The sequence below is a fragment of the Delphinus delphis genome, chromosome 3 (genome assembly GCF_949987515.2).
Source record: "Delphinus delphis chromosome 3, mDelDel1.2, whole genome shotgun sequence".
Classification (NCBI taxonomy): domain Eukaryota; kingdom Metazoa; phylum Chordata; class Mammalia; order Artiodactyla; family Delphinidae; genus Delphinus; species Delphinus delphis.
The window spans coordinates 102,946,798-102,972,122 of record NC_082685.1 but is presented as its reverse complement, the minus strand read 5'-3'; the positions used below and the strand labels follow the sequence as shown (position 1 = coordinate 102,972,122).

General features: G+C 35.6%; 1 long non-coding RNA gene across 1 annotated transcript; it reads left to right on the top strand.

Moving 5' to 3' along the window:
* The first annotated feature begins 6,003 nt into the window (after window positions 1-6,003).
* On the top strand, window positions 6,004-24,085 carry LOC132422169 (uncharacterized). Its single transcript, XR_009518824.1, has 4 exons — window positions 6,004-6,130; window positions 7,347-7,378; window positions 7,952-8,070; window positions 23,885-24,085. It is a non-coding gene; the product is annotated as an uncharacterized lncRNA (long non-coding RNA).
* The last annotated feature ends 1,240 nt before the right edge of the window (window positions 24,086-25,325 follow it).

Below are 25,325 nucleotides of genomic sequence, written 5' to 3'. Positions count from 1 at the left end.
TCAACAGTAGAGTGGTTAAATATATTACGTATACTCATACAGTAGAATACAACAGTGGGAAAAATGAATCACAAATCCATGGACATGGATGAATCTCTAACAACACTGAGCAGAAAAGCAATTCACAAAAGAACAGTACAGTAGGATTTCACTTCTATAAATTAAAGAACCAGTAAAAGTAAACAATATTTTGTTTAAGAGACCAAACATAAGAAGTAAATCTATAAAGCAACAGGATCGTAACCACAAAATCAAGATAGTGATCTTCTCTAGCTGCAGAAAGAAGGGAATGGACTAAGGCAGGGGAACACAAGAAACATAAAAGTATTGTGATTATACGTGTTAATTTAGTCAGAACAGTCCTGGTTTGCCTATATCCCTGGTGTAATAACTAATAGCACTCTCTTTTACTCTCAAAAGTGTCCTAGTTTGGATAGTAAATTAAATGTTCATCCTTTTTAAAGTATCTTTTTTCCCTTTAACAGGATGGAAGGCCTATGGATCTTCACTGTATAATTCTTCCTTACATCACACATGTATTTTACAAATATCCATTTGAAAATAGCCAATATTTTATAATGTAATTTTAGACAGTGACAACATGGTTAAAAAAAAGAAAATCTGTATGTAGAATAAATGTAAATAGGATTTGAATGAAACCCTTATCGTCTGGGTATATGTAGAGATAAATAACGTACTATATGCCTGGCATTGTGTTAAGCCATTTACAGATATTACTTCATCTTCATAGCAAGATTTTTGGGTAGGTATTATAATATTATCTTCATTTTACACATGAAGAATCTGAGGCACAAAATGTATGTGTAACGTAGCCAAAGTCATACCATGACAGAGCAGAATTTGAACCTAAGCAATGTGACACCAGACTACATGCTCTTAACGCAATGCCAGAATCCATAATAGATATTCTTAATCATTTTTTGTGCTACGGATCCCTTTGGCAGTCTGGTGAAGCCTATAAAGCCCTTTTTAGAATCATGTTTTTAAATGCATAAAATATGCATAGGATCATGAATGAAACCAATTATACTAAAATACAGTAATCAAGTTATTCAACAAAAGTGTGCTGTACATGTGCTTCTTTATTAACGTTGAAAAACAAAATCTAGCAGAGGGTCGAATAATATCTATAATTTTAAAGTAGTGAACACTAATTATATCTTGAGATTTCTACAACTATAGTAATGTGATGGGAAAATATTTGTGATTTTTATTGGTGAAAAAGTCAGCGGTACTTCAGTAACACTGGTTTGTTGCCTATGTTCACAATTGAAAGAAATGCTAAATTTCACTTAGAGGTTAGCAAAAATTAGGTTATAATATTTTTTTCATAGAAATTCACAGCCCTCTGTTTTGTGACCTTAATTCATAGACTTCCTAACATATGTTTTACTTCAGAGAGGTCATATTCCCCAGCCTATCTTCCACTTTCTGGTTTGGGATTATGCTCAAAATGAGATACACAAACTAGTTTACTAGAAATAAAAAGTATTTCTCCATGTGATAGACTTGAATGGGGAATGAGAAACAGGAATGTGTTAGAATGACTAGGTGTACACACAGACAATGGGAAGCTTGGAACTGCTTTAGAGTGTTTTATTTAAGAGGTTTTAAACTGGTTCCAAACATGTACTGTCACATGCAATTATTCATAAAAGAATTCATTATTGATACCACAATACCCTACAGTATACTATTTGTCAATACATGTAGCAATGCAACAATCAAAAAAGAAAATTCAAATAGCTGGACACCTCCTAAAAGTTTCATTGGGCTAAAAGCAAAACATCTGACAAGTTTTTGATTTGCCTTTCTCATGATTTGATGTCCCAGCAGAGCAACTAGGGAACCTAATTCTGACCAACAAGGAGGAATTGCTTGGCTAATTGGAAGTGACATAAACCTTGAGAGAAAACAACCACATACCAAGGATAATTATAAGAAGGTAACATGGGCCTTAAAGCATAGTCAAGAAATCTGAAGCTCCCAAATGAGGTGAGCCTTGTAAAAAATGCTGAGAGGACAAAGAACGGGCTTTTTAAAATTCTCTTCAAAGGCAGATGATGAAGGAAGGGAAAAGCCCACTTACAGCTGCTGGTATAAGGTTAGATCTGAGAGAGAAAACAGAGTCCCTAAATATTATTTTCTTCATTCTCTACAAAGGAAACTTGAGAAGCAGCTTGACATAGTAGAAAGAACTATGTGTATTTGTGGGGTCAGGCAAACTTGGATTTAATTCTCTGTTTCAACACTTAATAGTTATATTACCCTGGGTCTCCTTTTCCCCATCTGTAAAATGGAGATAAGTATATCTTTCTCATAGGATTGTTCTGAGTAGTGGAAGTAACACATTCAAAACACTGAGTCAGGCTCATAGTATTGACTCAGTAAATAGGAACTTATTAATATTACTCAAAAGAGTAGTATAAATAGTGACAAGAAGCAATACTCTTCCCAAATAGAAGAAGGAATTCTAAGAAGTACCTAACAGTTCCAATTTAGAATCCATCATCTGATATGAATGGCTTATATCACAGGCTCTTGGCGGTGGAGGGGCAGGGAGTCCAAATGAAACTTGAGAATAGCTGTTCCCATCTTTGAGGAATTATGGGAAACAGAATAGGTGCTAGAACACTAAACATGGGCAAATGTCTGCCTTCAAGGTGAAAAGTGGAAATATAAAACCTGGAATTATTTGGGATGTTTCCTCCCACTGGTGTAATATTCATTTGCCCAGGGAAGGGGAAATTCCAGAAAAAAAGAAGCAACTGAAACAAAGGAGTATATTGAATTTTCCAAAGTGCTCAATGTGAAGATGCAGTCTTGAAAGCTAAGGTGATGAAGAAAGAAGAGGTTTCTTGAATTTCCTCAAAGCTTCAAGAGGTAAAGCTTAAAAGAAGAAGGAAAAAATGGTATGCTTAAGCAAAATGTAGTGGGTTGAATAGTAGCACCCAAAAAGATATGTCTATGTCTCAATCCCTGGAATGTGTGAATGTTACCTTATTTGAAAAAAGGGTCTTTGCAGATGTAATTAAGTTAAGGATCTGGAGGTGAAGAGATCAACCACCCTGGATTGTCTGCTCAGCCATAAATCCAATGACAAGTATCTTTATGTGACAGACTGAAGAGAAGACAGAGAAGAGGAGGCAGTGTGACAACGAGGCTAAGATTGGAGTAATACAGCCACAAGTGAAGGAATACTGACCAGCTCTACCAGACGCCGGGGGAAACAAAAATCAGATTCTCCCCTAGGTCCTCCAAAACTGCGGCCCTGCTGACGCCTTAATTTCAGACTTCTGGCCTCAGAACTGTAAGAGAATACATTTCTGTTGTTTTAAGCCACCAGTTTGTGGTAATTTGTTACAGCAGCCCTATGAAGTTAATACACAGATTTTAAAGAGAATTTCAAGATTAGACTTCCCTGGGTTGAAGGGAATGGGGGATTGTGAAATGGATGGTGGAGGGTGAAGAAGGTCTGAAGGACTCCTTGGAGGAAATATGTGAACCAGGGTGGAGTTAGCAAATTACAGACCCCACAGTCTTTGCTTTGACAGAGATTGTTAGAGTTTAGAAGACACCTGACAGGCTTACCATGCACTGCCGGAACCAGAAAGCCATGTGGCAGCCAATCTAATATTCAGAGTTCCCTCAAAGAGTATTTCATATCATCAAAAAGAGTTTCTGTTTGACTGACAAATGCTTTTCACTCCCCACTCCCTTGATCTGTAGCAGGAGTAACAGCTGTCTGTATGCCAATAGTTTTTGCAATCCTATCCAAACTACCCATAGGAAAAGGTACTTTTTCATTAGTCCCTGGCAGTCTCAAACACTCAGAATCAGAGAAAAGATCATGGACAACTAAAGGGGTTCCAGTGATATAGAATGGAAATCCATATCATTTGGAAACCTTCCCTTCAATCTTTACTTGATTGGGACTTTAATCATTCAATTGAGAGTCCCTTACACCTCTAACCCTCCACCAGGACTACTTTGATTTTAGGCAAGAATCTAAAAGGAATTATTAAAAGGATGCTCTGGGAGCATCTATAAGAGAAAGCAGTAATCAATCAAATACAGTATGGGTTTACCAACCAGAATCTGTCTAATTTTATTTTCTTCCTGACAGGGATACTAGACCAGTATGCCAATAAAATGCAGTAGGCAATATTTATCTGTGCCCAACAGGCATTATTGACACTTTTCATCATTTACTTACAAGTAAATTGGGGAGGAAAAAAGGCTAGATGATAGTACCTTCAGGCAATGACTTAATACCCAACGGGTACTGACTCCTGGAGGGCAGTTAGCCTCTCCAGTGGTTTTTAGGGTAGAACAACGGTCCCTATATGGGTCAACACTGTATTTCACTGACTTGAGAAAACCCATATTTATCAAATTTTTACCTGATTCGAAGTTGGAAAGGGTAGGGGGTTTAACAAACCTTAGAACAGCTTAATGTTGACTCTGGGCTAAATCCTAGATAGCCATAATTAGAATTCAAAAAATTTGGGGAATCTGTAACCATACAAGCAGAATCCAACAAACTAATAGGGATTTTTAAGTTTATTCACTCATTTATATATCATAAATTTAGGGAACATCTATTCTCTGTAAATGTCTATGTTAAGCTTTAGAAAGATGATTAAGGTATTGTCCTTGAATTGCACTAGTTTAAAATATGGTAGGTGAAACAGACTTGTAAAGAGATAAGATATATTACAATATAAATGTTCACTGTAATGCCTTATATTTAGCAAAAAAAATTTTTAATTAACTACATTTAATTGTTTGGGATGGCCTGGCATTAGCATATGTAAAACGCCTTTAAGAGTTTGATAAGCTGAACAAAATAATATTTGTTAAGAATATTGAGAGTGGGCTGATATTCTAGCTCATACAAATCGATCTTCTAAAAATTAACAAGGACTTAAACACCCTAAGGAGGAAATACAAATAACCAATAGAGATATAAAAACGTATTTTAAAATTCATTCTCAATTATAAGCAAATCAGGAGAACAAATTTGAAAAAAAACATCAATAAACAGTAGTATTCCAAGCTTGCAGAGGTGTGGTGAAATGGATGCATAAACTGCCGGTGTATATTAATAAACATTTTATGTGTATTAAATGGTAACTGTGGAAAGTTATAGTAAGACAAGTCATACTATGCAATGCAGCTATTTTCTTCTAGGAGTCTACTTTAAGAAATAATCTAAAATATACATAAGGCAATCCATAACAGCAGTTTTAATAATACTAATAAAAAATTAAGATGAATAATTTTTTTAAATGTACAACCATATGATGGAATGTATAATCAGAATTATGTGCTTAAAAAGAGGAAATCTGCAATATTATATTACATTGCATTATATATATTTATTATATTATATTATTATTCAACTAGAAGTCTAGGGATCACGACTTTTCACTGTTAACCTTCTTAAATGGTTTGAGTTTTGTGCCATTTGCATTGCAATACATCCAAAAAAGAAATGCAATTTAAAAATAAAAGTATTCAGCATAAAATTTTAAAAATACACTTACGAATATTGTCTAACGATGTAAGGAAATACACTAAGGGAAAATAAAATTTTATTATTTCCTGTAGTGAATTCATATAACTGGAGAATGTATATAATTCTGGTTGTGTTACAAAAAATATTTTGTTTGGTATTTTTCACCATAAGAAACCTAGGACCAGTTTACATACAAGCAAGAAGGATGGTAAACAAGCTCATCTAAGAATGATTGGAGGAAAATGTGAATGTTTGACCTGGAGTATATATGTGAGAGCATGATGGCTGTCTTCAAGTATCTGAAGTACTGTCGTATGGAAAAGGGTCCATGCTTCCTCAGGAAAGTCTCAGAGGATGAAACTAGACCCACTGGCAAGAGCTATAGTAAGCCATTTCAGTTCAATGTCAAAACATTTACAGACTTGTTTATTTGTTTATAGGCCATTTCAGCTCAATGTCAGGAAACACTTTCTAATGGAATGGGGCAAGGAATGAGTGAATTTCCAGTCACTTGAAGAATTCAAGCATAAATTGTCACCTACTTGACTGGACATAGAAGAGATTCAAGCATCAGAAGTATGACTTTTGGTATGATTCCAGCTGTGTGAGAAGTCATTTAACCTTTCTGGGACACAGTTCTCTAAAATGGGGAAGTTTGACTAAATTACCTCCATGTTCCTTTTGAGTTTTAAATTGTTTTGATTCTGCATTGGTGTAATTACGTTTGGTTGATTTTTCCGGATTTACTTGATATCAGCCTCTTATCACTTGAAATACATCACACTATACTTGTGAGAATTAATTTAGATGTTTAAAAAAGTATTTGTAAAAATGCAAAACTTTATGTAAGATTTTGTTATAGTTCAACATCATTGGCCATTAGGAAAATGCAAATTAACACCACAATGAAGTACCACTACACACCTATTAGAATGGCTAAAATAAAAAAATACTGATAATACCAAGTGCTGAAAAGATATGGAGCAACTGTATCTCTCATAGTTTGCTGAGGAAAATGTAAAATGGGACAGCCACTCTAGAAAACAGTTGGTAGTTTTTTATAAAGTTAAATATATACTTATCTTAAAACCCAGATATCCATCTACTGGATATTTACTCTAGAGAAATGAAAACTTACATTCACTCAAAAATCTGTACATAAATGTTCAAATCAGCTTTATCTGTGATAGCCAAAAATGAAACAACCCAATACCCTCCAATGGATGAATGAATAAACTGTAGTACATCCATAACATGGAATACTACTCAGCAATAAAAAGGAACGAATTTGATACATGCAACAATTTGCATGGATCTCAAGGCCACTGTGTTGATGAGAAACTAATCTCAAAAAGTTACATATGGTATGATTCCATTTACATAACATTCTCAAAATGGCAAAATTATAGTGATAGAGAAAAAATAAGTGGTGCAAGGAGTTAGGGTTGGGGGGAGGGTATGACTATAAAAGGGTAACATGAGGAAGTTACTTTGGGGTAATGGAATAATTAATAATTTCATATCCTAATTGTGGTGATCACTACATTAATCTATTACATGCGATAAAATTTTATAGAACTATACACCAAAAAAAAATTACATTTATCTTCAAGGTTCTGGAAAGCAAGAAAATTTTCATTATTCACTTTTTTGTTTACATTGACTTTTTATGTTTAGCTTTGGACTGTCTTATAATCAATAATATAGAATGTTTTTCATATGAAACTTTTTTATTGAAGAGTGCTGTAGAAATAGGGTGTAAGGTGTATTTACTTAACAGTAATTTTATTCTTTTTCTTTAAAGGAATAAATGGTCAAATGTGAAAGTAAATTCAGGTAAAGCTCACTTTTATTGATATTTTATTCTTATTTTTAAATTTACTATCCCATTTTTAAGGAAGCCCCTGGAAAATATTTTTATATAAATTTTCACAGCTCACTCAAATGTGATCTATATTTTATTTATCATATGACTTAAGAGATTGTCCACACCTTGCCAGGTTCTACTTTAGCTGCTGATTCTATTTATACTGAACTAAATTTACATCCAATCAAATTGCATAATAAACACAGAAGCTTAAAATTAATTCCTATCCTAGGATAAGATCTACACAGAGTTTGTCCCAAAAGTGAATTTCTCTTATAAGTTGATCCTTACAAATACTAAAATATTAGTGTCTCTCAGACAGTATAATACTGTTCTTGTGGCTAACATTACCAATGCTCAATATTTTCAATTCTCTTTTTTTCTCTGGATATGCAAAAGCTTACATTTCTTAGCTCTACAAGTTAAGCAGCACTGTGTAACTAGTTCTACTAATGAACAGTGACCCGAGCTGATGTGTTACTTCCAGACCAAAGCATTTACAAGTCTGTGCATGATTCACCATGCTGTCTTTCCTGGCACAGAGAACCCTGAGGTATCATTCAGATGGAGTTACCAGAAGAAGGAAGCAATCTGGAATGTTGAGCCACTACATGAAGGGCTGCCCTGGAGAAACTCCTGGACTCTTAGCAGATTTGCCTGAGTAAGAAACTTTTATGTGATAAGCCTCTGAAATTTTGGCATAGTTTATTACTGCAGCATTCCCTAGCCTAACCTGACAAATAGAATCTGTATACTCATTTTGCCTATGTTAAAGGTTTTCATGGCCTTTTGTGTTTTCCATAGTCAGATGATAGTTATATGTTACAGCTTTTCCAATAATATTTAATATAATTAGCATTTTAATTAATAACCTATTCTATTAGTCTCTACCACCAACTTAAGATCTCAAATTTTGAATCTAAATGAACAATATTTTAAATTATATATACCTATATCCTGTGCTAATCATTACCAACCAATAAAGAAGGATACATTTGTTTATGCAGTATTTTAATTCATTAAATAACCATTGATGTTTCTAGTCATGTTCCCTGGGAAGCAGACCCTGAGATAGAGATTTGCATGCAGGAAAACTTATTAGGGGGTTGTCTTGGAATTAATACTTGTGGTGAAATGCAGGATTGGATAGAGGAGAAGCCGGGCTGTGAAATAGTTATAACAAAGCCTAAACCAACCCTACCCTAAGCGTGGCTCTGAAGCTAGGGTGGCCCTTCAGAAGTGTTCCAAGTTGAGACAAGGGTACTGGGCCCTTGTATACCCATCAATGATCAGTCATTGGATAAAGACTGCTCCCAGGAAGTAGGTGTGACCTTGGGTAAGGCAATTTCTGGATGGAGCTGACATCTTGACAGCTGTGAGCCACAGCATTCCCAGCAGCTGGGCAAACAAGTCCTGAAGAGGAATGTGGTGTCAGTGGAATCTACCCCAGTGTCCAGTACACCTGATAATCATGATGAGGCATTATCTATCTGTTGGATGATCACCACCACCATCATCACTATCATATTTACAGACAATTTTACTATGTGCCAGGCACGTCTTAAGTGCTCTGAAATTATTAACTCATGTAATTCCCAAAATAACCCTATAATATAATCTTAAATGCTTTGCCTTCAAAAATGAAAATCAGGGCTTCTCTGGTGGCACAGTGGTTGAGAGTCCACCTGCCGATGCAGGGGACACGGGTTCGTGCCCCGGTCCGGGAAGATCCCACATGCCGCGGAGCGGCTGGGCCCGTGAGCCATGGCCGCTGAGCCTGTGTGTCCGGAGCCTGTGCTCCGCAACGGGATAGGCCACAACAGTGAGAGGCCCGCGTACTGCCCAAAAAAAAAAAAAAAAAAATGAAAATCAATATAGGTGTTTTCTGCAACATGCCCCAATCCCAGAAATGCTTTGCTAATGACCATTAAGTAATCTCCATTGTAAGTTACTCTATCTAATATGAGCAGTCCCATTCAGTAACTGTCATTGGCCAAGATAGTTACTCTTTTCATGGGCTGCATCTTCTAAATCATGATGGCATTATGATGTCTCTAATTTACTTTAAAAAAAATTGAGCATGGATAATGTGATATTATGTGTGAATATATATGTGTGTTAATTTAGGCTACATCATAAGTGCTGTTGCTTGCCCTAATTAGGAGCTCACACTCCCAGGTATGGTCAGCTGATATTTAGCCATAAGGCCATACTCCAGAGGAAGCTACGACAAGTGCTTTAGTCATCCTTATCTCAACCAACACCAGAATTTTGCTAATTAGCATAATAAATATTAGCAATCAGTTTTCATTGGTGAAATTAGTGTTGTTCAAGTTATATGGATTGGCTAATATATTTTAGACATTCCACTTTTGCTGAATAGGGTATAAAAATCTAGCAAGCACCGTAATCTGTATCTTTAGGAAAGGTACCAATATTTGATCCCTAAAATGTCCTGTATCCAGCTATTGTTTCATTGGACTCTGGTTGCCTGAATCCTGTCTCTAAACATTACTGCATCTACCTTAAGTGAACCTTTCATGCATGTTGTAGTCATAGATGGTAGCCAGTCTTCAAACAGATCCTTAATGCCCTTAATACCAATGATTCTTAGTATTTATCCCTTTCTGTAGTTCCCCCACACTGAATAGAGATGACGTGTGAATAAGATATTCTGGAAATGAAGACAGTGCCATCCAAGGATAAGTCTTAAAAGATATTGCAGACCCTGCATTTTTCTCTCTTGGATTATCTATTCTGAAGGAAGTCAGCCACCATGCTGTGAAGCTGTTACGGAGAGATCCATGTGGGGAGGAACTCAGGTCTCCTGCTGGTAGTCAACTAACTTGCCAGCTTTGTGAGCGACTCGTCTTAGAAGTAGATTCTCCAGGCCTAGTCAAGCCTTTGGGTAACAACAGCCCCAGCCAACATCTTGACTCATGAGAGACCCCGAACAAAAACTACCCAGCCAATTTGATTTATCCCTAATCTACAGAAACTATGAGGTAATAAATATTTATTGTTACTTTAAGTCACTAGGTTTTGAGGTAATTTGTTATGTAGCAATAGATATCTAATACATCATAGTACATAAAAGGACAGAGAGCTGGAACTTAATTGAACTTATAGAACAGATTGTATGAACTGTTGCGTGTAAGCCTCCTTGTTAATTACTTTTTAAAATGTCTGTTTATATGACGGAATTTGGTCTAATACTTGCTTGCACTGTGACTTAGTAAAAAAGCTATGTCAGAGGAACCACCCCCTTCACTTATGTCAAAAATTGGTGGCTACTTTTATCTGTCAAAAAGAACAAAATAGTTGTGCGTGACCAAATTGACTTAGCTAATTTTGCAAGACAGGCCTATTGATTTTTCTGCCTACTACAGCTTGGCTCTATCCATTTCTCTTTATCACCACCATCAGTCCAGTCCAGACTACCTTCATGTCTCACCCTGGACCACTATAACAACCTTCTCACTCATCTAGTCATACCCATTGATCCTCTTCCATCCCACCGTCAATATTAAAGTTAAAGTGATCCTTTTAAAACACAAATCTATTCAAGTAATTCCACCACCACCCCTGCCCTTATTTAAAACCTTTTAGGACTCAGAGAAGATCATAAGACAAAGACATAGCCTAACATAGCCTACCAAACTCCTGCCCGATCTGGTCCTGCCAACCCTTTGAGTGTTGTCTTGAGCTCTTCTCACTCTTGCTCTCTTTGATTGCCCGTCACTGGCCTTCCTTCAATTACTAGTACTTTTCCTGTTCCTACTCACAACAGAGAATTTGTATGTGGTGTTTCCTCTGCCTTGAAATCTCTTCCTTTTCCTGTCTAGTTCAAGTCTGCCTATCCTTCATATCTAGTGCATGTGTCAGTTCTTCAGCAAAACTTCCCCCAATCTCCCTGACTGACTCTCATACATTCCCATCATACATTCCCTCCTTTGTGTACCTGTCACATTGCAATTTTACATTTGTTTGTGTAATTATTTGATTAATGTTTGTGTTTACTGCTATACATTCTCTAAGAGCAGGTACCATATATAGTTTAACTCATTTATGTATGCCCTGGAGCCCAAGAACATACTGCGTATTTGATAAATATTTGATTAAAGACTTAATAACTGATTAACTAATTGAATGAACTCAGGTGGGTATAAATGTTGCTTCAGAGCCAGAGTGCCTACGTTCAAATTCTGGCAGTTCCTAACTATGTAATGTTAAAAAGATTTTACCTCACTGATCTTTAGATTTGTCCTCTGTAAATTGGGAATAATAATTACCTTATAGGGTATTGCAGGGAATAAATGAGTTAATATACATTGAGGGCTTAAAGCCATTCCCAACACATTAAGTGCTATGTATGGCAAGTGCAATTATTATTATTATTGTTATTAACATGCTTAGTCATTTTGTCATGCTAGTTCCTTAGGCCATGGCTACCAGTTCCTTGGATAAGTTCATTCTTTTCTTACAGATAACAAATTCCAAGTGTCTATGTAAAAACAAGAAGCTATGTAAAAGACACAAACTGAGGGCAGAGCTTATAAATCTTTTTGAGCTGTCCAGTTTTGACTTAGGTATAAGGATACTAATATTAACCCCCTTATCACTGGTGTTTCTTTGGTAATTTCCAATTTATACAAAAAGACAAAGCAGTGCTTAAATGAGAATTTCAAAGAGTTCTATAGCTGTCTTTTACTAGGGCACCAAAAAGAATTGAGCCCACCATCTCTCTGAGTTTTTTGCATTGGTTACCTACTTGTAGTTCAAATAATGGCAAGATATTAACATAATATGTAATATTATTGATCTCTTTGGATTATAGACCTTCTATACTTTGAGGCACTGACTTTAAAATGTTAAAGCTACAGGTTTGTAACTTTTGAACACCATATGTTATAAACTGTTGAAATGATGTCTCCCTACTTGATAGTGGAAATGTTCATGCTTAGTGCAAAGGCAGCAATGGTTGGATCTTGTTTAGCTGCTAATGCTTCTTATAGAAGTTGTGAATGCTTGCACTTTATTATATTCAGGGTCCCCACCTACAGATAGGTCTCTTGTAAGCTGCCATTAATTTGGACAATAGGTCATAAACTGAAGGGTTGTTTTAGGTAAGTATTGCAAATGATGTGTTCTGTTCTTTGTTTACTACCAACCATGAAAAACAACACTGTACTTTCCAGAGAAACTGAGATCACCCAGTCCTTGCAACTTAGGTCATTTTCGTTTGGGAGGGGAAAAAAAAAGAATTCTTTTCAACTCCTTGCCAGTTCCTCCTTGCTTTTTGAGAAGGCGATACCTCTGAAAGAAAATAGATCAAAGATACATGGGGCTAAGGGCAGATCAGATAGCTATACTTTGTAGTCTGTTGAAAACAGAGCTAGCTTTACTGGAAAAGAGATTATGTGTTATAGTTATAAGGAACAGAGGAAAGGTTAGAGGGGTTACTAACCTAAAAAACCAACCCCCAGTCCTCTACCACCTTGTCAGAACTTAAAATTCCACCATTAGAAATTCATTTGTTTGCATTTTAAACAGTAATTCCTTAAAGCAGTTACCTGTGGAAAAAAGTGAATTCTCTATCAATTATTTTTCCTGAAAGTGAATTTTGAAAGCACTGAGACCAAGAGGTAACACTAACTCCTGAAAACTCTGATTTGACTGTAGGACTGCTATGGAGAGAAAAGGTTGGAAGAGTACAGGTTACGTTTGAAGAGAAGCTAGAGGGAAATCTGTGGCCATAGAAAACAGTGATTATAATGTGTGATGACTGTGAGGAGAAAGAGAAAAAAGAAGTGGATTTCTTTTTTGATTTGTTGCTCTGGGCATCTACAATAGAAGAAAGAAAATATATTACTATATGATGAGATACAATGAAAATGACACAGACAAAACAGGAGAGTCATGCCTAGAATGTGAGAGCAACTGAACTTTCTTAAATAGCCTGGTCATTAGCTTTTTTATGACCATAATCATGCTAAATTCATTCCCTACTTGTAGAGTAATTAGTATATATTGAGCATCTTGAGAGTAAGACAAAATTTTTAAGTTTTCTGTTTCTGAGAAGCTCTCCATATGTCCTCTCTCCAGTAATTCACTCATCAATGCATAAACTGTTTACCTATTAAACTGAATGTGACAGATTGAGACCCCATCCACTAAAAAGTGAGGAAACACAGGTCCCTTTGTCTTGCAACAAGGAACCAAGGAACATACAAAAAGTAAAGGTAAGATGAATAGATAAGGAAGGAGGCTGGTACAGATTTATACAATTAACTATTATTATGTGCTTAATATTTGCCAGTTGAGCTGGAAAGGAAAAACTATGTGTGAGAAAAATCTATCACCTTGTGATGAGCAAAGAAATTTTTGGCAGGATGAGAATTTGCTGGTGGGTATAGGGAAGATGGAAACAGTAGGAGCAAAGGAGTTGTCCCAATTTACACTCCACCAGCAATGTACAAGAGTAGTAGTATCTGATTCTGAAAATTTTAGTATGTAGTGGTACCTGATTATGGTTTTAATTTACATTTCCCTCATAAATAATGATACTGAATCTTTTTACATATGCTTGTTGATCATTTAGATATCTAGATTTATGAAATACATATTCAAATCTTTTGCCCGTTTTTCAAAAAAATTGAGTTCTTTGTCTTATTGATTTATAATGGTGCCTTATATAGCTTGGATGTAAGTTTTTTGTCAATAGTCATTTTATATTTTTCTTTTCCTACTCTGTGTATCGTTTTCTCATTCTCTTAAAAATGTCTTTTGATAAATGAAAGTTCTTAATTTAATGAAGTCTATTTTATCAGTCTCTTTTTTCATGGTTTGTGCTTTTGAATTTAAGAAAACATTGCCTATCTTAAGGTCATGAAGGTATTTCCCTATGTTTTCTTCTAGAAGTTTCATTGTTTTACCCTTTACATTAGATCTTTGATCTATTTTGAGTTAATATTATGTATAATGTGAGGAAGGGGTCAGGTTAAATTTTTTCCATATAAATATTCAATTGATCCATAACAGTTTATTCAAAAGATTATCCTTTCCTCCACTGACTTGCACCTTTGTCATAAATCACATAATTCGTAATGTGTGATGATTTCCCCTAACTATTCTATTAAATGTATTATTTGAGTGAACAATACATTCAATTGGTAAGAAAATCAAAACAAATTAATGAAGAAACTAAATTCAAAAAGGTACAAAAATGCAAATTGTGAAGAGCAGAAATAAATGTACCTTCTATTCTGTTCGTCTGTACTCTATTTCTTTCTCCAGAAGCAATGACAAGTGTCAGTGCCCAGATATGCCAACAACTCTGCTTAACTTTCTAGGGTCCTGAATAGAGAAAGCCCTTTATCCCAAAGTCCACCCCCTGATTCTAATATAATGACTTCTCTAGGTGATTCTGATATTAAGTTTCTAGGTGGTTCTGATACGAGTTTGTTCCAACATAATTTAAAAGTCTATTTTCCTTTACTCTTTTAAAAAGCATATGACTGGATTTTTTTTTAAAGCCCAATTAGATTAAAACTTTATTTTATTAGGGGGATTCAAGTTACTTATATTTATTGTGACTGTATTTATTCCTGCCATTTTATTTATATTATTTACTACTTTTTTTTTCTTTTCTGCCTTTTGTGGAACTAATCAAGCTTGGTTTTTTTCTTATTTTAGTAGTTTAGAAAGTATACGTCTTATTTTGTATTCTGCTCCTATATATTTAAATTTTAGCCTCCATTTTATATATATTTGCTCTTAAAGTGTAGAATTAAGTAGCATCTGTATCCTGCCCTGATCCTGCCCTTTTCCCCCACTTTCTCCTACAACTCAAATAGGGGAAGATCCAATTTTTGTACAGTCCAAAGCTTATACAATTTGGGGGATCCTCTTTAAAATAATTTGAAATTCTAAATTTAAAAATTGGGTAAGAAAGTGAATGTTTATTTAGAATGAGAAAAGAAATCAGAACAAAATATAATTTTTTTAATTTTACAAATCTTTAAAAAATGATAGTTCCACAAACATAACAGAATCCAGAAAATAACAATATTTTTATTAACTGTCTGGGACACTTCTATAATACTTTTTTCCCTACATTTTCTCTTATAATTTTGCATTTCCGATTATTGGAAGCTAATAGAAGCAAATTGTATTCTAGCTGTGTATCTTTCATGCTTGATCCCTCTGTCCCCCTCACTGTCTACATAACTTCCAGTGCTGGGTACCATGGGACACACTTACATCATGATACATCCCTAGGCTCTGTAGCTTTGCCAGGTGAGTCAGCAAAGTTGGAAGCAGGATTCCTAAGATCTTTCCTACATTGGGGGCACTATGGAAGAAAAGTTAACGGTTCACAAATTGACAGTGAACCACCTAAATATATTCCCCTAAATCCAAATTAAATGATTTTCTCAACTCAACCTCCCCCTGTCCAAATCCCCCAAATATCCATAGCTATGCAATACCATCTGTCTTTAAAAGTATAACAGAGAGGAATTGAGAGAAGAAACAAGAAGTGATCAAATGATTATTTTAGCAAATAAAATACTTAAATATTTTCAACTATTTTATATTTTAAGGATTTTAAAAGGATAGGCATATAAATCATATGATCATCTCAATAGATGCAGAAAAAACTTTTGACAAAGTCCAACATCGATTAAGGATAAAAACTCTCAACAAAGTGGGTATAGAGGGAGCATACATCAACATAATAAAGGTCATATATGATAAGCCCACAACTAACATCATACTCAACAGTGAAAAGCTGAAAGTATTTTCTCTAAGATAAGGAACAAGACAAGGATGCCCACTCTCTTCATATTATTCAATATGGTATTGGAAGTCATAGTCACAGCAATCAGACAAGGTAAAGAAATAAAAGGAATCCAAATTGGAAAAGAGGAAGTAAAACTGTCATTGTTTGCAGATGACATGATGTGATGCTATATATGGAAAATCCTAAAGATACCACCAAAAAACTATTAGAACTAATAAATGAATTCAGTAAAGTTGCAGAATACAAAATTAATATACAGAAATCTGTTGCATTTCTATATACTAACAGTGAATTATCAGAAAGAGAGATTAAGAAAACTATCCAATTTACAACTGCATCAAAAAGGATAAAATACCTAGGCTAAATCTAAGCAAGGACATAAAAGACTTGTACTTGGAAACTATAAGACATTGATGAAGGAAACTGAAGATGACACAAACAAATGGAAAGATGTGTCATACTCATAGATTGGAAGAATTAATATTGTTAAAATGACCACACTCCCCAGCAATCTACAGATTCAATACAATCCCTATCAAAATACCAATGGCATTTTTCACAGAACTAGAACAAAAAATTCTAAAATTTGTATGGAAACGCAAAAGACCTGACTAGCCAAAACAATCTTGAGAAAGAAGAAAACTGGAGATATTATGCTTCCTGATTTCAAGCTATACTACAAAGCTACAGTAACCAAAGCAGTATGGTACTAGCATAAAAACAGGCCCATCGATCAATGGAACAGAATAGAGAGCCTAGAAATAAACCCACACTTTTATTATCAGTTAATCTTTGACAAAGGAGGCACAAATACACAATGGGAAAAGACAGCCTCTTCAATAAATGGTGTCGGGAAAACAGGACAGCTACATGCAATAGAATCAAAAGGACTACTTTCTCACACCATATACAAAAATAAACTCAAATAGATTAAAGGCTTAAATATAAGACCTGAAACCATAAAACTTCTAGAAGAAAACATTGGCAGAGTGCTCTTTGACATCAGGCATAGCAAAATGTTTTTTTTAATCTGTCTTCTCAGGCAAGAGAAATTAAAGCAAAAAACAAATGGGACTACATCAAACCAGAAAGCATTTGCACAGAGAAGGAAACCAGCAACAAAACAAAAAGGCAGCCTACTGAATGGGAGAAGATATTTGCAAATAGTACATCTGATAAGGGGTTAATATCCAAAATGTACAAAGAATTCATGCAACTCAACATCAAAAAAGCAAGCAACCCAATTCAAAAATGGGCAGAGGACCTGAGTAGATATTTTTCCAAAGAAGACATGCAGATGGACAACAGACACATGAAAAGATGCTCAACATCACTAACCATCAGGGAAATGCAAATGAAAACCACAATGAATTATCACATCACACATGTGAGAATGGCTATTATCAAAAAGACAACAAAAAACAAACGTTGGCAAGGATGTGGAGAAAAGGGAACCCTCATGCACTATTGGTGGGAATATATTGGTATGACCACTATGGAAAACACTATGGCAATTCCTCAAAAAACTAAAAATGGAACTACCATACGATCTAGTGATTCCACTTCTGGGTATTTTTCTGAAGAAAACAAAAACACTAATTAGAAAAGATTCATGCACCCCAATGTTCTTTGGAGCATTATTTACAATAGCCAAGATATTGTAGCAACCTAAGTGCCCATCAATAGATGAATGGATAAAGAAGATGTAGTATATTTGTACAATGGAATACTACTCAACCATATAAAAGATGAAATCTTGTCATTTACAACAATATGGATGGACCAAGAGCATAAAGCATTAAGCCATGCAGCTAACTCTCCTTATACCTTTTCCTGCTGTTTACCTGTAAACTGAAAAAGTTACTGCTATGGTTTGAATGTTCGGGTCCCCCCAAAATCTGTATGTTGAAATCCTAATGCTGAGAGATGATGGTATTAGGAGATGGGGTTTTAGGGAGGTTGCTTAGGTCATGAGTGTGGAATCCTCATGAATGGGATTAGTGTTTTTATGAAAGAGACCCCATGCAGCTGCTTACCCTCTTCCGTGAGGACACAGAGAGAAGTCACCAGCTATGAGCCAAAAAAGGCCTTCATCAGAATGTGACCATCCTGGCACCTTGATTTTGGATTTCCCAGCCCCCAGAACTGTGAGAAATAAATTTGTGTTGTTTATAGCTCCCCAGTTTGTGATATTTTGTTGTAGCAGCTCAAATGGACTAAGACGGATATTTTCTTTCTTTGTTTTAGGCTCAAATGTTTAATTCTTTCTCAGTTTAGAATTATATTGCTCTACTTTAAAAATGGCTACCATTTATTTTATTTTTTTAGGAAGTGTTCCCTCCTGGTACATTTCCTAAAAGAGTTTGTACCTGACAAGGGTTATTTGTTTAAGTGTTTGATAGCACTCACCAATAAAATCATCTGGGCCTAGAGCTTTCTCTGCCAGAAGGTTTTTCAGTGAAAAATTCAATTTCTTCAAGTAAAGCGCTATTCAGATTTTCTGTTTCATTTTTTGTCAGTCGAGTAAGTTATATTTTTCAGAGAATTGGTCTATGTCATATAAATTGTTGAATTCATTGGCATAAAGATATTCATCATATTTCCTTATTATCCATTTAATTCTTTAAGATCTGTACTGATACACCCTCTTTTATTCTTCACACTGATAACTTGTGTTCTTTTTTTTTTTGTCTTCATCAGTCTAGCTAGGAATTTATCACTTTTATTAATCTTTTCAAAGAGCTGTTTTTTTGGCTTTGTTAATTTTTTCTGTAGTTTCCTGTTTCATTACTTCCTGTTCTTATTTTTATTATTTCTCTTCTCCCATTTATTTTGAGTTTACTTTGCTTTTCTTTGTCTAACTTTTTAACTTGGAAACTTAAGTTACCACTTTTATAATTTCTTTTCTAACGTATGCATTTAGAACTGTAACTTTCTCCCAGCACTGTTTTAGCTGCATCTCATAAATTTTGATATGTTATATTTTCAGTATCATTCAGTTTGAAATATTTTCTAATTTCCATTGCGATTTCCATTTTTAACCCACTGGACTAATTAAACATGTAATGTGAATTTCAAATATTTGCATTTGGGGAAATATATCTTATTATTATTGATTTTTAATTTAATTTCATTGTGATTACAGAAGATACTTTTCAAGACTTCAGTCTTTTAAAATTTATTAAGACTTGTTTTATCATATGCTCAGCATATGATCTATTTCAGTGAGCATACCATGTGCACATGAAAAGAATGGATATTCTATCAGTCGTTGTATATAGTATTCTATAAATGTCAGTTAGGTCAAGGAAATTGGTAGTATTCAGATCTACATCTTTACTGATTTTTTTCTGGCTGTTCTGTGAATTGCTGGGAGAGGGGTGTTAAATATTCCATGATTAGATTTGTCTATTTCTTCACTTAATTGTCAATTTTTACTTCATGTGCTTTAAAGGTCTTTTATTATGTCTTCTTAGTGAATTGATCCTTTTGTTATTGTGAATTATCCCTATCTTTGTTAATTTCCTTTGCCTTGAAGTCTGTTTCATCTGATATTAACATAGCCACTTCAGCCTTCTTTGATTGTTTGCATGGTTTATATAATGTTCCATCTTTTTCCTTTCAATCTAGCCATGTATTTAAAGTAAATTATTTTTTTTACAAAACATGTAGTTGGGTCTTGCTTTTTTATTATCCATTCTGAAATTTTCTACCTTTTAGCTGGAGTTTTTAACTAATGTATATCTAATGTAACTATTATTCTGTCTCTATTCTTACCACTTTACTGTTTGCTTTCTGTTTGTCCCATTAGCTTTTTGCTCTTCTTTGTCTATTTATCCACAATTTTTAGGCTAACTGAACATTAGTTCTTTAGGCCTATAAGATTGCAAGTTTTTATCTGGTTTTTAGTCACCCAGCATGGCACCAGATGGCCAAAAACCCCATAAAAACAGGAAGTTCACTTAGTGTCATTCACTTTATCAATTAATTTTTCTGATTCACTCCTGTTTTTTATTACTTTTGGTCATATTCCCATGCCTTTAGATAGTTGTTTTTCAGATACTGTCCATATTTTATCACTGTTACCTGTGGAACAGTTTGCTCAATAGTAGCTACTCTCCTTTTGCCAGAGATGGAGGCTAATTTTTAAAGCTTATAACAACTGTTACAATGCCCCTCACTTATACGGTGTCTGATGAATCTAGGTGTTTAAGTGACATCCACCAGTTTGTAGCTATGGCTTCCTGAAATAATTAACTAGTAGAGGCATATGAATGGATCACTGCTAGCTCTGAAATCTACTGTTGGTGGAATCATGAAGAAAAGCTTGCTAGGTGATTTTTGTGTTTGTGAAGTATTTAAAATGTTGGTAAGAAAATGAATAAGCAATATTTTAAGTGTTCACCTTTCGATAGTGGAATTATAAGATGATTTGTTTTCTCCTTCATGTTTTTTTAGAATTTTCCAAATCTCTGTAATTGAACTGCTTTATAACTGAAATGAAGATATTAGTTCTTTTTTACTAAAGGGAATGAAAGAGCACTAACATCTGCTGAGTACCTACCATGAGCTGGGTAGTGCACTAGGCACTATCCCATTTAAAACTTTTTAGATATTTTTTAAACCAGAGGAAAATATTTTTTTAGTTAACTGTTAAAGTGTGGTTTAAAAGTATATTTATTTTTCATCATAATGATGTCTCTTGGTTGGTTGGTTGTTTTTCAATAGGAGCCTTTCTGTGTCCTGCCCAGGTTAACATTAGTCAGCAAGCTCTAGATACACATCAATATCTGATATGCAGTATGGGTGAGAAAAACCAATGCTCCTTCAATATCCCCAGGCATTAAATTTAACCTCTGGTAATCTTGGAAAGGGACAATTTCCCTGTGTCTTCCTGATATTCTTGAGTTACCTAAACTATGTGGGATCTTGTCTTTTCTTCTAAGGAGCAATAAAATGTTTCATTTAATTCAGGAGCAACAACACCTTTCATCCAGCCTCATTCAATTTACCAGTTTAATTTTTTCTTCTCATTCTTTCAGAATGCTTAAGCAATAAGAGTATAGTCATAATAGAGCAAGGCTGAACAATATATTGCACATTGTACAGGTACTACACATGTAGTACATGTAGCAATGTACTACATGGGCAGAATCAGAGACCAAGCAAACTTCAGCCCTCATTTCCTGAGGACCAAAAGCAGCTCCTATGTTCGTGCCCTAGGACTTACCCTCAGTGCTTTCTAGGTAAAACTGCCTTGGATTCCCTCTCCTAATCAGGAGAAGGTGATTGGATTAAGTCATGTTTCACATGAAGTATTTTGGCCCCTTATTTGAACCAGTCACTACACTTGAGGCAGTTGTAACCAGGACTGCTGTAATGATCTGACAAAAGACCTATTCCTTCAACATTACCAGTCATTAACTCTCCAAGACAAGATGTGACATGCCACAGCCCTCAGAGAGTTCATCCAGTAGGAGCCTCTTCTTGACAAATACAATCCCTTTTCACCTTTGTTCATGACAATTTTATTTCTTTCACAGTGTCAAACAACCAATTTTTCCAAATCAGCACTTCCTAGTTGGACCAAGGGAATTTTTTTCACTTCAAAGAGAGATGCTACTATCTTTTCACTTTTGATTGTATTTTACTTTAATTGGTCTTTCTCAGAATAGTAATTTTAAGTAGATACATATTTAAAATAGCAAAGCTTGATACTAATGCCTGTCATTGTTTTCTCTATCATTATTTTGGCTGCAAATTTTACAGTTTGTAGTATAAAAAGCCTGTTTTAAGCATATGCCCTACTTCATGTTCAGTGTATGCAATACTTATTGCACAGATGTGATGCCAAAATGAATCCAGCAACTGGGATATTTGCCTTAAAGTAAAAGAGAAGCAGGACACTTGGTGTCTAGTCTTCAATTCTTAACTTTATTTAAGTAACTTTGCCTACCTAGGAAATTATAAAATAAATTCTTTTGTAAAAATGGGATTACTGGTTCAAAATATCTCTTTTTCCTCCAGTGGTTAACCCTATACAAAACTATAAAACTGATACCAAAATTAAGAAGCACTTTCCTTTAAAGGTGTGATTCCCCCTGGAGCATCTCTCATTAGCTAGAATCCAGGTTCAACAATCTGAAAACCAATGCAGGGTTATGAACAGAAGTAAAGCAGAATATGGTTCTTTTTCAGTTGATTTAAAATGTAACCAGGCAAACACAGGAAAACTAAACTGAGAGACTCAGGGGAAAAACAGATCACAGAGAATATAATGGCCTAAGAGCAGTCTGAGGTGAGAACCTGCAGATGGTCAGGGAAAAGGCATTCCAAGTCAAGTTCAGGAACTGGATGAATGGAAACAAGGAAAGTGGACTATGCAGTTGCCAGATGATATCCAAAGGCATAAGAGTATGGACTCTTGTACTGAGCATAGATTTTCTCTCCAGATAAGCCTTCTCTGGAGTGTAGAATAGCAAAGGTCTGTGAGATAGAGTTTACCAGGGGTCAGCTTAAGATAAAAAGAATGAGAAAGAAGAAAAAAAACTAAGGAAGGAGTAGTAACTTCAACTCTTGTTCTCTCTTGAAGACTGTCACATTGAATCTAATAGAGGATCATCTGCTTAGTAATTAGAGTTGAATGGATGGGATCTCTAATGAACTGAAGGAGAATGAGTGCTAATCTGAATGATGGGCGGTACCTAAAGCAGTGAGACTAGGAGGAGAAAGGCAATTCCCTGGGGAGACAGAGAATAAGGTTCAGTGGATATAGGAGAGCAAACTCATGGTAGCATTTAAAATTAATTATTGGGACTTCCCTGGTGGTCCAGTGGTTAAGAATCTGCCTTCCAATGCAGGGGACGCAGGTTCAATCCCTGGTCAGGGAACTAAAATCCCACATGCCATGCAGCAACTAAGCCCGCATGCCGCAATTACTGAGCCTGTGCGCTCTGGAGCCCGCACACCACAACTAGAGAGAAGCCCACGCACTGCAAAGAAGAGCCCGCACACCACAACGAAAGACCCCGCATGCCACAACAAAGAACCTGTGTGCTGCAACTAAGACCCAATGCAGCCAAATAAATAAATAAAATACAAATTTAAAATAAAATAAAATAAATTGTTAATTAATTGACATCAAGGTAACTTTCACCTATTCAGTTACAGAGGAAACCCACATTTAGAGGTTACAGTTACTTTTCTTCTCTTAAGATATAGTTAGATGTGCTCTACTTCCCCAGTGTATATGATTTTTTAAAATAATAGTCCAGATTATGAACTAGAAAAGCGAGTTATTACCATGTAACAGTTTTATGCTATGGGGTATAATTGTTTACTAACTTGTTCCAAATCCTCTCATTTTTTGTTTCTTTCTCTCTTAATTAGATTTTTCAGTACCTCCAGGGCTGGATAAATATTATGCATTGCTTAAAAGCCTGACCTCTGAAGGTTGATACAGCAGGTGTGATTCCTAGCTTCTCTTATTCATGTGGCCTTCAGCAAATTATTAACCTCTGTAAGCTTCAGTTTCTTCATATGTAAAATGGGAATAATAAGAATACCTTCCTCATAGGATTGTACTGAGGAATAAGTAAAGTAAATAAAATGATGTAACATAGGGCTTGCTTCCCTGGTGGCACAGTGGTTGAGAATCTTTCTGCCAATGCAGGGGGCACAGGTTCGAGCCCTGGTCTGGGAAGATCCCACATGCCGCGAAGCAACTAGGCCCGTGAGCCACAACTACTGAGCCTGCACGTCTGGAGCCTGTGCTCCGCAACAAGAGAGGCCACGACAATGAGAGGCCCGCGCACCGCGATGAAGAGTAGCCCCCGCTCACCACAACTAGAGAAAGCCCTCGCACAGAAACGAAGACCGAACACAGCCATAAATAAATAAATAAATAAAAATGATGTAACATAAATAAAACATTTCCATTTTGTGACAAATAGCACAGCATTTAAGAACTGATTTTTGCGACTTCCTTGGAGGCACAGTGGTCAAGAATCTCTGCCTGCCAATGCAGGGGACACAGGTTGGAGCCCTGGTCCAGGAAGATCCCACATGGCGTGGAGCAACTAAGCCCATGCGCCACTACTACTGAGCTTGCACTCTACAACCTGCAAGCCACAACTACTGAGCCCACATGCCACAACTACTGAGCCCGTGTGCCACAACTACTGAAGCCCGTGTGCCTAGAGCCCGTGCTTCACAACATGAGAAGCCCGCGCACCACAACGAAGAGTAGCCCCCGCAACTGGAGAAAGTACGTGTGCAGCAACGAAGACCCAATGCAGCCAAAAATAAAGTAAATAAATTTATTTAAAAAAAAAAAAAAAGAACTGATTTTCACCAGATTTGAGATTATGTTTGGGATGATCTGAGTGAAACTAAAGATTCGAAAATGTGATAATCCCTCAGGGCAGCTGAAACTGAAGCACAATAAGGGGCCCATGTGACTATTCAATGGGAGAGACAAGCCACAGGCAACAGGATGCAAATGGAAGGGAGTAAATAAGCAATGGTTTCTAAGAGACAGTGATTCCAAGCAGTGGATGATTTGCAATTGGCTGCTTCCCACATGGGCAACTCTAGGTATGGTACTCCAGAGAAAGCAGCAATAGCAAATTATTTCTTTTTATATATTTCTTTTTATGATAATACATTCATAGGAGGACATGAACTTGGGAAAAAGAAGTTAGTATGTTAAACAAAAGACAATATTTACTAACCTCCAATAATTGCAAATTCAAAGCCTAGGAGAACTGGATTGGATTATGGTTTCTAAAGAAACTATTGGACCCAGCCACTGAGATTCCTCACCATTCTGTATGCTTCCAGAACCTGCAACCTCCCTCCCTTCTGCCACTTCCCCCATACACACAAGCAATGTGAAACCAATGCTAGTTTTTAGCTGTGATTAGTAGCTGATTCATACAATAAACTGAAAAGAGCCATTCAAGGAAAAAGAAAAATATATACTATAATAAAAGACATATAACATTCACTCATTCTATAATATAGTTTCTAAAATATATATGTATTTATATATGATATATATAAAGATATATTATGCATAAATACAGTCACTAGGCAATCACCACACACCACAT